A 15,616-nucleotide genomic window follows, 5' to 3' on the forward strand; every position below is an offset into this window, starting at 1 on the left:
AATGGAATGTCTGCCCGACATGTAGAGAAGCTGATTTTTATAAAACTGTGCAGTGGTCTCTTAATTTTTGCCAGAGCTATATATGATTGGATGAACAAGACAAAGAAATTAGACACATAAATAACAAGAAAAAAAATACTTAAACTAAATCCATGGTGCATCCTAAGTATTTACTCTAAGGGTGTGTGCACACGCTGCGGATTCTGCTGCGGTTCCGCAGCAGTGTTTGCAGCGGTGTACAGTACCATTATTCCCTATGGGAATAAAAAACCGCAGTGCAGACGGTGTGGATTTTTCCGCGCGGTTTTCCTGCGGTTTTGAAACCACAGAAAGAATTGACATGTCAATTCTTTCTGCGGATTCCGCTGCGGTTTGCCATCTCCTCCATTGTGGAGATGAAAAACCGCAGGGCAAAACCGCAAAGCAATCCGCAGGTAAAACCGTAGGTCTTTTGACCTGCAGATTTACCTGCGGATTTTACAAAATCCGTGCGGCCAAATCCGCACCCCATTCCGCAGTGTGTGCACGTAGCCTAACTCAGGTTTTGCCTACAGTCGTTAATGATTTAGCAATGTTCATGGCTCGTTTATAATTGTCTACTGACAAGAAGGTGCAAGTTTAAATAAACAATACAAATCCAGATCATTGCTCCAGAAAAGGATTATGGTGAAGCAGAGTAGAGATAATTTCTTAAATGAGCCAGGCCTCTATTTAATATTCTCGAACTCATTGAAGTATAATTAATGAACCAAAAAGCTAAACTTAAATCTTTCTAAATGTCTACAAAGCACTTAGTGTTAGCAATGTTATATGTTCCTATTGTTTAATAGTACACATCTCGCCACAGTGTCATTAGCTTTTAAAAGTTCAGCTAGCAAACCAAAACATTGAAACACTGGCCGAGAGCCGGTACCACAGTGCTAAATGCCATACAGCCCTCATATATCGCTGCAGAGACTCAAACTGACTTCATATAATCTATTTGCTTCTGGGTGAACAATCTTTATGCATAGCATGTCCAATGGAGCAAGACACATTTAGTTCTGTACAACAGATAAGTGGATCTTTCGAAATTCAAATTCGCCAACATCCCAAAAATTTCCCTCAAAATTCTGTTTGCAGTGAATACATTTCCATTTGTTGGAAAGCTTGAAGTTGTTGGCAAAATATATGTTGAGGATAGGAGAGAGGGAGAACCTCATGGACAATAAGAATTTATACTTTACTGGCCAGAGATAGGACCCACTTACCATAAGTACTTACACTCTACAGGTGGGAGAAAAGGACAGCGCTGACCAGTGACGTAACTTGATTCCTTTGAGCCCCAGTGCAATATTTGGACATGTGCCCCACCAGCCTATTGGTCATTTGTATGGGCCCCTGTATTAATGTCCACATTGTCGACCTTCCTATAATAAAGTCCCCTATCACAGCTGCAAATCGGTTATAATGTCTCATACCATTTTCTTTAATAATGTCTCTGATTTTGGCCCCCATCTTGTATTAATGTCACCTGTCCAGAAATAATGTCTTCGACCTGTTTTTTCCGACCATCCGGAGGCCCAGGGCTGCCTATCCACAGCCTGTTTGTGACCGTTGGCAATGCAGGAAGAAGAAGAGGCAGTCTAGAGTGACACTCAGAGGTCAGTAGTCTGATGCCTGGAGACAGTCGGTCCACTGTGAGGAGAAGAACTCGTGTCACCCTGTCATCTCAGATGCAGCCGGGTGTGGATTGACTAACAGCTTGGTAAGCAGCGTCTGCCGCTGTGCCGTCTCAGAGCTTTTCTGCTAGCATCACCAGGGATGCACAACCTGTTAGAGGCTGAAGCTGTGCTGCCCTTTGAAGGAACTCCTGATTGTCATGCTGCTGCAAGGCAGGCAGTTTTTGATCTGGTCACTTCACCCAGAAGGTCAGGACAAGAAGCAAGGGATCAGGATCCAAGACATCACACACTGTTATGGGTGAAATAAATGATAAATCTGACCCAATATGTTTAACTAATGCTAACTCTTTTTCGCAAGATGTTTTCAATTACTTGACTTTGTTAGGTCTGTGGACAGTTCTGCTGTTAAGCCTGTCAGTAGTAATTCTGGTTCTGTGTTGCAGAACCTTGATTCCTCCAGTAGGTCTCAAGGCATTAATGAGACATGTTTCAAGGAAGCTTTAACATGTGATGTTTCTCCATTAGGTTAACATCTCTCAGCTAGTTTAAAAGAAATAATTTGAAAAAATGAGTCTTTTGTTATAGTATCTCTTCTTCCATCAGCAAAATAATTTTTGAAGCAAGATAAAAGGAATGATGATAGAGATCATGACCAGCAGATGGGAGTTCCAAGGTCCTTTCATAAGTGTCTTCAAGCCTTTTGTATTTTCGCATCAATTATTGGTGAGTGTTTCCCGTAGAAGTTCTGTGGCTTGTTTCAGCATTTCGATATTGTGCTAGAGACATATAAGAATTGTGGTGGTTTTACTTGGTTTAATTATGATGAGCAATTCCACCAAAAAATATCAGTTCATAGCAATGTAAATTAGGGTGTTAAGGATGTTGGCCTGTGACTAAATGTCATGCTTCCTCAGAAGCCATCACCCTCACATAGGCAGCAGAATAATGCCTCGGCTAACGTCAATGCCATTTGTAAAGGGTTGTGCTTTGCCTTTAATGATTTGAGCTGTAAATGGTTACATAATTGCAGGTATAAGCATGAGTGCTCTTTTTGTTCTGTTAACCATATGGTATTTCATTGCTTTAAAATGGTTGTCAGTGCCACAACCGAGTACCAAAGATTACATTCAAAAAGGAATGTCATGTTTACTAGATGCTTTCCCAGACAGAGGTACAGGTAAAGGTTCAGGTTGTAAGGTTATTGACACCTTAAAATCAGCAAGAGAACACTTGTCTGTGGTCAGGGACAAATTATTTTGCGAGATGAAGGAGGGAAAAAGTGTCAATCCATTTGTGAGTCCGCCTTTTCAAAATTTCAGGATTTCCTCATTGGGAGTCACCTCCAGGAAGGAATCCAATAGCTTTAGGGTTATCCACCATTTGTCATTTTCAAAGGGATCTTCCATAAATGATGAGGTGGATAAGTCTTCAACTGGGGTAAAATTTTTCTCCTTTGATGATGCAATTTTATTATTGAGTAAGTGTGGCCCTGGTTCTTTAATGGCAAAAGTGGATATTAAATCAACGTTTCAGTTGCTGCCTGTTAACCCTATTGGCTTCTCATCTTTAGTTTTTTTGTTTTCATGGCTATTTTTTCTTTGACAAATGTCTCCCAATGGGGTTTCGTCTGTCATGTTTTTATTTTGAATCAGTAGTGACTTTTTTTACACTGAGTGACAGCTAGAGGTGAATCGGGTGGTGGTATAGTCTAATATTTGGATGATTTTTTTGTTTATTAGTCCAGCAGGATGAATGATTTGCATGTGTTTGTTACAAAAAAATTATTGCAGTAGCTGAGGATTTTGGTTTCCCTTTAGCCCTCGAAAAAACATTTTTTTTCCTACTCAATCAATTGTGCAGGTCAAAAAATTTGTCCCTGATATCCTTAGACAGCTCTTTGGTCTTGGCTATGGTGGAGAAGTTGGATTATTATTGATTTGGTGTGTGGATAGATATTTTTAATACAGGTAACGAGTTCAAACAGGTGCAACTAATACAGGTAATGAGTGCAGAGTATGACAGATTCTTAAAGAAAAACTAACAGGTCTGTGAGAGCTATAATTCTTGCTGGTTGGTAGGTGCTCAAATGCTTATTTCACATAATAAAATTCAGCTTCATTATTTAAAAATCATAAAATGTGAGAAGGATTTAGCAGACTTTGAAATTGTGGTACATTGTCCTACTGTTCGGATACATCTGCACAAATATGGCCTTCATGGTAGAGTCATCAGAAGAAAACCTCTCCTGTGTCCTCACCATAAAATTCTGTGTCAGAAGTATTATTATTATTATTATTATTAATATTTATTTATATAGCGCCATTAATTCCATGGTGCTGTACATGAGAAGGGGGGTTACATACAAAGTTATAGATATCGTTAACAGTAAACAAATTTGCAATGACAGACTGGTACAGAGGGGAGAAGACCCTGTCCTTGCGGACTTACATTCTATGGAATAGTGGGGAAGAGACGGAAGGTCGGGGGTGCAGCAGCTCTGGTGGTTTTGAGGCGGTGGCGCGGGCGGTGGTGAGGCAGCAGAATGGTTATGGCAGTCTGTAAGCTTTCCTGAAAAGATGGGTTTTTACGTTCCGTTTGAAGGATCCAAGGGTTTTGGATAATCAGATGTGTTGAGGCATGGAATTCCAAAGGATAGGTGATATTCGGGAGAAATCTTGGAGGCGGTTGTGTGAAGAACGAATAAGTGTGGAGGAGAGTACGAGGTCTTGGGAGGATCGAAGATTACATGAGGGAAGATATTGGGAGATTAGTTCAGAGATTTTGGGAGGGGATAGGTTGTGGATGGATTTGTAGGTCAGTGTTAGTAGTTTGAACTGGATGCATTGGTGAATTGGAAGTCAGTGGAGGGATTTGCAGAGGGGAGAGACAGGGGAGTAGCGAGGAGAGAGTTGGATTAGTTGGGCAGCAGAGTTGAGGACAGACTGGAGTGGTGCAAGAGAGTTAGCAGGGAGGCCACAGAGGAGAGTATTGCAGTAGTCAAGGCTGGAGATAATGAAGGCATGTACAAGAGTTTTAGTAGATTGAGGGCTGAGGAAGGGACTGATTCTGGAAATATTTTCGAGTTGGAGGCGACAGGAGGTGGCAAGAGTTTGGACGTGTGGTTTGAAGGACAGGGCAGAGTCAAGAGTTACTCCGAGGCAGTGGATTTCAGGTGCAGGAGAGAGCGTGATGCCTTTTACCATAATAGATAGATTGGGTAAGGAAGATACGTGAGATGGAGGAAAGATAATGAGTTCAGTTTTGTCTACATTGAGTTTTAGGAAGCGAGATATGAAAAAGGAGGGTATGGCTGATAGACACTCCAAGATGCAAAAGTATGCAAAGTAACAACTAAACAAGCCTGATGCATTTTGGAAACACGTCCTGTGGATCGATGAGTTTAAAATGGAACTCTTTGACCACAATGATCAAAGGTATGTGTGGCAAAAAAGGGCGCAGAATTTCAGTAAAAGAACGTCTCACCAGCACTGATGGGAGAACACATTAATATCTTGGTATTGCGGGTTCAACTGAACATCTAAAAAAAATTTGGTTCAGGAGCAAGAACGATAGCCAAGCCCAGACCCCATTCAGATGTATGGGAGGCCCAAACATCTGTTATTTGCCATGCTGTCATCTGGAGGACAACGTGGCATGCACATGCTCTGATTGGTGCTAAGAACTTTACCACCGGTTAGAGAACTGAGGTTCCCATGTTGTTAGATGACAGCATGAGTTAGCAGCCGTGGCCTGCTTTAAAAAGAGTTACCGCTGGTCACAGGCATCAGCTGATAAGAGAGTACTACTATCATCAGCCTGATAACAGTGAGAGCGGGCTCTGCTGATTGGAGTATTCAACATCCAGCACCTGTGCACTATAAGTAAACAAAATTTAAAAAATGATGTGTGGTCTGTTCCATTTTTGATAACCAGCGAAGGCAAAACTGACAGCTGCAGACTGCAATCCTCAGCTGTCAGCTGTATCATGACTGGTTATCAGGAATAGAGGGGTCCAACAGGAATCATCATAGCTGTTTATCAAGAAGAGAGGGGTCCCAATAGAGGGGGCATTTATAAATAAATATTAAACAGTCATGGGGTTCCCCCCTTTTTGACAACCAGCCAAGCTAAAGCAAACAGCTGGGTGCTGGTATTCTCAGATTGGTAAGGGACCCGCAGCCACCCCAGAAAACTTGCATCTATTAGATGCGCCAATTCTAGTGCTTTGCCTGGCTCTTCCCACTTGCCCTGGTATGGTGACAAGTAGGGAAAAGTTTGTGGGGTTGATGTCAGCTGTTTTATGGCAACTGACATCAGGCTCATAGGTTAGTAATGGAGAGGCATCTATAAGACACCCTCATTAACCCTGGGGAGCTCACTTACAGCACCACTCGCTGCATGAGCAAGTTCTCAATCAGCGAATGTGCTGTAAATGAGGTCTCCAGGGTTTATCAGCTTTTAATTGCAGTGAAAATTCTCCCGGCTGCTACACGCTAGACACTGCAGGAGTTATTATGTTCCTGTGTCAGTGTGAGCCGGGTGGCAGGGAGAGACACTGATGTGACTGCTGTCCAAATCATCCATATCTTTGTGGAACAGAATGAATTATCTTCATGTTGGTGAGGTGAGGAATATTGTTTATTATTTTGCTTCTTTTCCAGAGGACATGTGCATTGGTAGATTAGGCGTAAAGGTGAGTATTATGGTTGTTTGTTATTTTCTGTGCTTTTACAGGTGGCATTGGCTTCAATGGATTAGGCATAAATGGAAGAATAACTGTGCTTTTTTATTTTTATTTAAAAAAATAATTTCAAATTTTGATTCATCTGACCAGTGTACAGTTTTTCATTTTACTTAAGTCCATTTTAAACTAGGTTTTGCCTAAAGAAGATGCTGACGTTTCTGTATTGTGTTGATATATTTCTTGTTCTTTGCATGATAAAGCTATAACTTGCATTTGTGGATTGCACAGCAAACTGTTCACAGTCAATGATTTATGGAAGTATTACTGAGACCATGTAGTGATTTGCACGACTAAATCATGAATGTTTTTATTGCAGTGCTGCCTGAGGCCAATAGATCATATCCATTCAATATTGACCATTGACCTTGTCCCTTGTGCACATGGATTTCTCCAGCTGAATCTTTAGATGATATTATGTGCTGCTGCTGCTGCTGGGATAATCAAAGTCTTTACAATTTTACAATGTGGAACTTTTATTTGTCATTCTACAACAATTTTTAGACATAGTGGTTCACAAATTGGTGAACCTCAGACCATTTGTACTCTTTTTACATAAGGTCATGTGATTTAGTTGAAAATTCACTCTCCCACTGTTTTTAGTTAATACCACTTACTTTTCCAGCCTCTTGTTAATACTGTGCCATTTTTTAAGATGTTTTGCTGCAATCAATTTCTAAATGAGCTAATTTCTTTCAATTGAAATGGAAACATGTCTGACTTTCACCTTTTGATATGTGTTCTGTGTTTTGTTGTGAATAAAATATGGACATAAGAGATTTCCAAATCATTGCAATCTTGTATTCTTTACATTATGAGTAAACCTAAGATAGAAACAAAATGAGCAAGCATCCTGTTGTAATTAAATAAGTAAAAGCAATAGTGCATATAAGTAACATAAGGTACTTAGTAAACACTGTTTTTGATAAAAAAAAAAGTGTAAAAGCCATCCCATTGCGATAAGGTGTAGCCAAAATCAGGATGGTCCTTAATATTAAACATTTACCATGTGTCAAAAACGACATCAATGTGAATAAGGGCTGAGCAGGACCGGAGTCTGGCTGAGGACACCCAGCTATGGAGAACTGTATAAATGCAATTCCAAGCTCAAAGAAATGGAAACCACACCACTGTTTGTACTGAGTGCAAGAACCGAACGAAAAATAAAAAGAAAATGAGCCAGAAAATAAGTTAGTATGTATACATCATATAGGACCATGTTCTCATTGGCCATTAAACACACAAAAGTAAAGATAGAAACAAAGAAAGCGATAACCCTACTGTAAATAAATAAAAAGTAATAGTACATATAAACACCATAGGCAAAATGTAAGAAAAAAGTGATCTTCAATGTGAAAATTTCTTGAGATCTATCTACCATGGACCTTAACAATTACCAGTTTTAATGTTTTTCAAATAAAAATAGTGATTATATTTCAATAAGTTTTCATTCTGGAGATCACTTTTTTTCTTACCTTTTACCTTGGACAACGCCTTTGATCAAGGCGGCTCCTTGTGTGAACAGACTTTGGATTTCTGTTGAGACAGGTGAGCTGATCTTCCATTTTCCCCTATCCTATACATATAGATATAAATACCATAGTATAGTTTCTTGCTTTTTAGAGGGATTTGGATTTTTTCTTTACATGTTGCACAGCGTCCTAACTTTTTTGCAAGTGGAGTGGTGCATATTTTTTAATTTTCAATATTTGGAAAATCGTATTTTATTTATTTTTAGTCCCTTTCAGGGACTTCAACCTGAGGTCATCTGATTACTTGTTCTATAAACTGCATTATTACAGTATTGCAGTATAGAGTATTATGGCCTCCTACAAAGCTCAGCATTTGGCAAGTCCATGGGGTGGTAGTCAAACCATCACCACCCCACAGCCACATCATAGGCAGGGCCGGCCTGAGAGATTACGGCACCCTAGGCGAAACTATTTTGTTGCGCCCCTACTATTCTTGGCAGTAGATGAAAACTTGGGATATAAATTTAGGAGCAAAATAAACCACAACAACAATGATTAATTAACTCTCTCCTAACTCTTTAATCTTCTAAGAAGTTGTATAGGACAAATATATACAAAGTAATCAATAACACAAATCAAAAACGACCATAGGTAATTAAAATTTTTGTTTCCTTGCCTTTTTTTGAAAAGGATGACACTAAGTCACCGAGATTAATTTGTTTAGCAACTTCAGATTCTATCGAAATTGTTGCCAACCCAACCAACCTCTCTTGCATCATATTTGCCCTTAAATATGTACACTTTTCTTTCCATCCCTAAAACTTTTTTGCCTTTTGAAAAGATTTTTTATAATTTTTTCTATTTTTTCTCTGGCGCCCCCTTTGGGTCGGCGCCCTAGGCGGCCGCCTAGTTCGCCTATACGTTCGGGCCGGCCCTGATCATAGGACGCCGATGGGGTTATGTAATGGTGCATCCATAAATACCAGTCAGAGGTTTCTTCTGTTTCAGGTAGATTCTGACAGTTACGTGCAGATGCCATACATGTGCCAGGTATAATGTGGACGCAGCTACTATATTCTCTAAGCAGATGAAACCAACATTAGACCTGCCAGTTTGGTAAATGTTGGTAAAGGGTTAAATACAGGACCATGAAACATTTTTTTGTTTTGTTTTCTTATTTGTTTATTACAGATATATTTTCTTTTTTATTAACAATATTTTGATTAAAGAAAACAATTTAGGAAACAGTTTTTGAAAGAATAATATTTCACAGTAGAGAGAAGCGATTGGGAAACATTAATCAGCAGTTGCTTTGTCTCATTAATTATTTTTTGGGGAAGCAAAGCTAATATACAGTACGTAAAAGAGATCTAATTTCCAGGAATTTCAGCCAAAACTGCCAATTTTGTAAGTTGCTGGTTAAATTAAAGCATTGGCCTTCGTAGTGTCAAATACATTTCAACACAGAAAAACAAATGGTTTTGTAACTTAGATTACGGTATTTTGCTCTCATGATTATGTTTAGCCTTGTACTATTTTTTTTCTCTTATAAAGCAGTAAGTGGTAAAATGGTATTTTTATTTCAAATTAAAATTTCTGAACACAATAAAGGTTGTAACTTTGTATTGTTCATATGTAATTATTAAAAAAAGACGTTTTCTCTGTGTGGATAGCACAATTCTAAATGCTCAGGAATGACTTGCTTTTCATAATCCAGTACACCTCGAAGACAACTTTAGTGTTTCCATATTCGCAAAATGTTGTTCAATTCTCTTTCCAATTAACCTCTCACCTTGTTTATCGAGATTTTGTGACACGGAGCACTAATGTAGAAATAATTACCTCTGTGACTTAGTGACGGTTTTGTACCAAGAGATTAAGGTGATTTTTAAAAAGAGTTTGAGGTTATAGGGCAAACTGAAGCAATTTGTATTGTTGATAAAAATCCAGAGCGGCTTTTTATATAAAATTGAAATTATAGTGGCAAATAAATTCTGAATATTATATTATAAATGCATTTATTGTAATCTAAAACTCCTTTGTCTGTCATTAATGATAACTAAAAGCATCATTTTAGCCAATAAAGCATACCGTAGGAAAAACGCCTTCAGTTAGAGAATACTGTAGGTTATCTCCACCTTGAATTTCCTCCTAGTGATAAAATGATATGTTATAAAGTAAAGCATAAAATATTAGATTTTAACAACTTAACATGATGTGATGTATAGGTACATCATTGCATGGGTGAAACAGTGTGGGGAGGTATAGGAATAGTGAACTGGAAAGGCAATGAGCGCAAAAGGGTCTTATCGGGATAAAAAGTGAGAAAGTGTGGGCAAACGTGCTTACCTGGTAGGGTTGTATGATCACAACTGCTTAACAGGCTTAAAAGAGGTTGTTGCAGACCCATGACTTGGAGAACATCTAAGGTTGGAGAAAAATACATTTACGATGTCAATGGATCAACAACGAAAAGGAATCAGACAACCAGGATTGCAGTTTATTTGTCAACGCGTTTTGAAGTATCACACTTCTTCATAAGGACAAACCACAATGATAAGTACAGCCAAGAAGTGCAGGTATAAATAGGCACACTATTCAATTAAAGGTGCGTAAAAAAGTGCCTCTCAGAAGATTAAGAAATGTGGAAAATACAGATTGTATATAACTCATTGAAATGATGGACAGAAATTGAAAAGTTTGTAAAAGAATAATTTTAAGAATTTGCTCTTTTCCCAGTAATGCTCTGCAGATATCACATGACATGGCGCAGCACAGCCAATCAATGAGGTTATCACAGGGACTATGACAGATTTAGGTAGGCCATGCAGCACCAATTTAGGCTTTAACAATGTAGGGACAGATGTCAAAGTGTACAGCATTCCACATAGGGATATAAAAAAGACCTAATCTGACTGTTTTACTACTGCAGTGCTGAAACACATAGAAAATAGGAGCAGAAGTCAAAGTCTGTGATAATAATCCAAAGAGTCAATTTATCTGTATTTGTCCGCACATGCGCAAATGCGGGCAGCGCCATCTTTTAGGAGGACATTTTTTCTTCTTCTCCAGCAAGATGGCGTCACCGGCACCTGCGAGAAAGCAGCTACCAAATCTCTATAAAAACTGATAGCTGCTACTGCGCAGGCACCCCAAGCGCCATTTTAAAAATGCTTTTTTTTTTACTTGCTCAAGTAAATCTGCAAAAGGGATTACGTGCACAGTAACCATGCGATGAAGCTGCAGCACAGGTTCCCTCGGCCAACACCTGCCTGCAGAAGCATTTTTTAAAATTCAGTATGTGCTGGTATTCATTGTGTATACTAGGGTGCAGGTCAGTGAGGGATCAGTGACCTGTCAGCAGTCTGCACTATGAATAGCACCACATACATGAACCCAGCCTTAGGACACAAACATATCATTAACACAAAACTGAAAATAAAGATTAAGACACAACAAGATGGATTTCATCACACAAGGTATCATATTATTCAGTATCACAGTGCCGACGTGACACTGTGTGTAGGTTACTATGCATAATCCTGATGACAGGTTCCCTTTAACCCTTTAACAACCGCGGATATGCCTTTTAACGGCGGTAGTTAAGGGTACTTAAACCACATCACTGATAATTAACGGCTCTGTGGAAAAAGTGTATAGCGCCCCCAGAGTCGGATTTTCTCCAGGGTCTTGGCTGCCGGGGGTAGCCGAGACCACAGAGAACATGACTTGGGTTGGTTTTTACTGACCCCGCTTTTGTGATCGCCTTTATTAACCGTATAACGGCGACCTCAAAAAAAGTCTGATGTGCTATTTAATTTCTCTCTCCTCTTATGTGAACGCACATCAGAGGAGAGAGAAATAGGGTCCCCGATCCCCCCGATACTTCCTGGTGGTCCTCAGCCACGTGTTTCCCCTCCATGGGCGCTGCCATCTTTTTCTGGGAAGAAAATGGCGGGGGCATGCGCAGTGAGCCCGCCGAGATTTGCCGGCCAGTGCCTGGCAACAATTGGAAGGTTTTTCCTATTGGTTCATTTTGGTCAGTTTGATAGACCCTATGACAGTGATCAAAACAAAAAAAAATAGTAAATTAATCCCTCCTTTATCACCCCAAGGTAGGGAAAAATAATAAAACAAAAAAATATATCTATTTTCATTTTTCCATTAGGGTTAGGGTTTGAATTAGGGTTAGAGTTGGAATTAGGGTTAAGATTAGGATTAGGGCTAGGGTTGGAATTAGGGTTAGGGATTAGGATTAGAGTTAGGGTTGGGATTAGGGTTGGAGCTAGAATTGAGGGGTTTCTAATATTTAGGCACATCAGGGGTCCTCAAACGCTACATGGCATTACCATTGATTCCAGCCAATTTTGCGTTCAAAAAGTCAAATGGTGCTCCCTCCCTTCCGAGCCCCGACCTGTGCCCAAACAGTGGTTTACCCCAACATTTGGGGTATCTGTGTACTCAGAACAAATTGCACAACAACTTTTGTGGTCCTATTTCTAATGTTACCCTTGTGAAAATAAAAAACAGTGGGCTAAAAAAAAATCATTTTTGAGGAAAAAAATAATTTTTTATTTTCACGGCTCTGCGTTATAAACTTCTGTGAAGCACTTGGGAGTTCAAAGTGCTCACCATACATCTAGAAAAGCTCCTTGGGGGATCTAGTTTCCAAAGTGGGGTCACTTATGGGGGGTTTCTACTGTTCAGGCACATCAGGAGCTCTGCAAATGCAACATGATGCCAGCAGAATATTCCATCAAAGTCTGCATTCCAAAATGGCGCTCCTTCCTTTCTAAGCTCTCCCATGCACCCAAATAGTGGTTCCCCCACATATAGGGTATCAGCGTACTCAGGACAAATTGCACAACAACTTTTGTGGTCCAATTTCTCCTTATACCCTTGTGAAAATAAAAAATAGCAGACTAAAAAGTCATTTTTGAGGAAAAAAAATGATTTTTTATTTTCACTGCTCTGCGTTATAAACTTCTATGATGCACTGGGGGGTTCAAAGTGCTCACCACACATCTAGATAAGTTCCTTAAGGGGTCTAGTTTCCAAAATGGTGTCAATTTTTTGGGGTTTCCACTGTTTAGGCACATCAGGGGCTCTCCAAACGCGACATGGCGTACCATCTCAATTCCAGTCAACTCTGCATTGAAAAAGTCAAACGGCGCTCCTTCCCTTCTGAGCTCTGCAGTGCACCCAAACAGTGGTTTACCCCCAAATATGGGGTATTGGCATATTCAGACAAAATTGCACAACAAATTTTGTGGTTCATTTTCTCTTTTTACACTTGTGAAAATAAAAAAATTTGGTTCTGAAGTAAAATGTTTGTAAAAAAGTTAAATGTTAATTTTTTTCCTTCCACATTGCTTCAGTTCCTGTGAATCACGTAAAGGGTTAATAAACTTCTTGAATGTGGTTTTGAGCACCTTGAGGGGTGCAGTTTTTAGAATGGTGTCAATTTTAGGTATTTTCTGTCATATTCACCTCTCAAAGTCACTTCAAATGTGAGGTGGTCCCTAAAAAAAGGTTTTGTAAGTTTTGTTGTAAAAATGAGAAATCACTGGTCAATTTTAACCCTTATAACTTCCTAACCAAAAAAAATGTTGGTTCCAAAATTGTGCTGATGTAAAGCAGACCTGTGGGAAATGTTATTTATTAAGTGTTTTTAGTGACATTTCTCTCTGATTTAAGGGCATAAAAATTAAAAGTTTGAAAATTGCAAAATTTTAAAATTTTTTGCCATATTTCTGTTTTTTTCATAAATAAGCGCAAGCTATATTGAACAAATTTTACCACTAACATGAAGTAAAATATGTCATGAAAAAAATTCTCAGAATCAGCAGGATCCGTTAAAGCGTTCCAGAGTTATAACCTCATAAAGTGACAGTGGTCAGAATTGTAAAAATTGGCCTGGTCATTAAGCTGCAAATTGGCTCTGTCGCTAAGAGGTAAATAACATCAGTTTTTTAATTCTCCACACATTACATATAAAGAGGGCATTTTAATGCCTCCTTTCCTTGACTTAATTTTGCTGCTAAACCATAACACTGAATTCAAGCTATTTATCAAAACTTATATTTCACATTATGTGTGCTTCGCGTGATGGGATCCTTGAGTATTATTTTTATTTTATTTTAAGACAAAACAAATCTCCATAATCCAGAAATATAAATAAAGCTGTCACAAAAAGTGAGCACTGTAACAAAAATAAACACATGCTCACACATACATTATATGAATATATGTATATCGTATTTTGCGGATTCTAACATGCATTTGTTTATTAGACGCACTGAAAAATTTGGGGAGGAAAATAGTAAAAAATGTTTTTTTTTTATAAAATGGTGTGTTATAATCCGCTTTTACGGTAGCTTACCTGGCGGGCAGCGTTAGTGGAGCTGGATCCCAGGTGGCAGGGTCACTGCTGGCAGAGGCAGGTGACGCTGAAGGTAGGACGGTGTGCTTAGTGCAAGCAAGAGTCAGTCCTTTGCTGGTTCGACAAGGTGTTAAGTGGTGCAGGGGCTATGTCAACATTTTGTGACAAAGAAACTGGAGTCTGAGGTGAAAAAGTAAATTAATGAGTATGCAAAATGTAAATGCATATTAACACATGACCATTGCACAGAGAAAACCAAAAACAAGACGAAAAACACAAATATCCTAAAATAAAAAAATAAACTGCAAAAAATGCATGAAGGCAGAAATAATAATAAGTGTATTTAGTAGAGTTGAGCGAAACGGGTCAAAAAATTTCAAAAGTCGCCGACTTTTGGCAAAGTCGGGTTTCATGAAACGAAACCCGACCCTAGGATAAGGTCGGCCACAAGGTCGGCGACTTACGTGCCAAAGTCGCGTTTCAAAAGTTTGTTTTGCGCTCTTTTTCAGCCAATCAGGATCCACGGACACTGTGGGCAACGTGATGACATAGGCACGGGTCACCACCATCTTTCAGAAGGGCATGCAAGTGATTGGCTTGCTTTGGGGGGCGTCACAGGGGGTATAAAAGGGCGTGCACGCCGACCGCCATGTTACTCATGCTGATCTCAGAATAGGGAGAGCTGCTGCTGCTGCTGATTTTGTAGGGAGAGCGTTAGGCAGGGAAGAAGACACCAAAAACTGCTTTTGCTGCTAGCGATTTTGCCTGTACAAAACAGCAGTCACTGTGTGTGCAGTGCAAGGGGAGGCTATATAGTGGTGTATCAGTGGTGTTGGTTGTTGGGCTGCCTTCTAAGGCTTCCTGACATTCCTGCATTGCTGTTTACCCACTGCTCTGCAAACTGCTTTTTTAAAAGCAATCCCAATTTTTTTTTTTTGTCCTGCTGAGAAGAAAAAAAAACTGCTTCTGCTGCTAGCGATTTTGCCTGTACAACACATCAGTCACTGTGTGTGCAGTGCAAGGGGAGGATATATAGTGGTGTATCAGTGGTGTTGGTTGTTGGGCTGCCTTCTAAGGCTTCCTGACATTACTGCATTGCTGTTTACCCACTGCTCCGCAAACTGCTTTTTTAAAAGCAATCCCAATTTTTTTTTTTTGTCCTGCTGAGAAGAAAAAAAAACTGCTTCTGCTGCTAGCGATTTTGCCTGTACAACACACCAGTCACTGTGTGTGCAGTGAAAGGGGAGGCTATATAGTGGTGTATCAGTGGTGTTGGTTGTTGGGCTGCCTTCTAAGGCTTCCTGACATTCCTGCATTGCTGTTTACCCACTGCTCCGCAAACTGCTTTTTTAAAAGC

General features: G+C 39.5%; 1 long non-coding RNA gene across 1 annotated transcript in view; it reads right to left on the reverse strand.

Moving 5' to 3' along the window:
* The window catches only part of LOC141087962 (uncharacterized), a 385,435-nt gene that overhangs the window by 50,406 nt on the left and 319,413 nt on the right, over positions 1-15,616 (reverse strand). Inside the window, exons 3-5 of the long non-coding RNA XR_012231784.1 lie at positions 14,260-14,439; positions 10,227-10,301; positions 9,969-10,028 (exon numbers count right to left, since the gene is read on the reverse strand). This is a non-coding gene — a long non-coding RNA (uncharacterized lncRNA). The remainder of the gene's footprint in view (positions 1-9,968; positions 10,029-10,226; positions 10,302-14,259; positions 14,440-15,616) is intronic.

Source organism: Dendrobates tinctorius, unplaced genomic scaffold (assembly GCF_039654945.1).
Source record: "Dendrobates tinctorius isolate UK_male_01 unplaced genomic scaffold, ASM3965494v1 ptg000036l, whole genome shotgun sequence".
Lineage (NCBI taxonomy): Eukaryota > Metazoa > Chordata > Amphibia > Anura > Dendrobatidae > Dendrobates > Dendrobates tinctorius.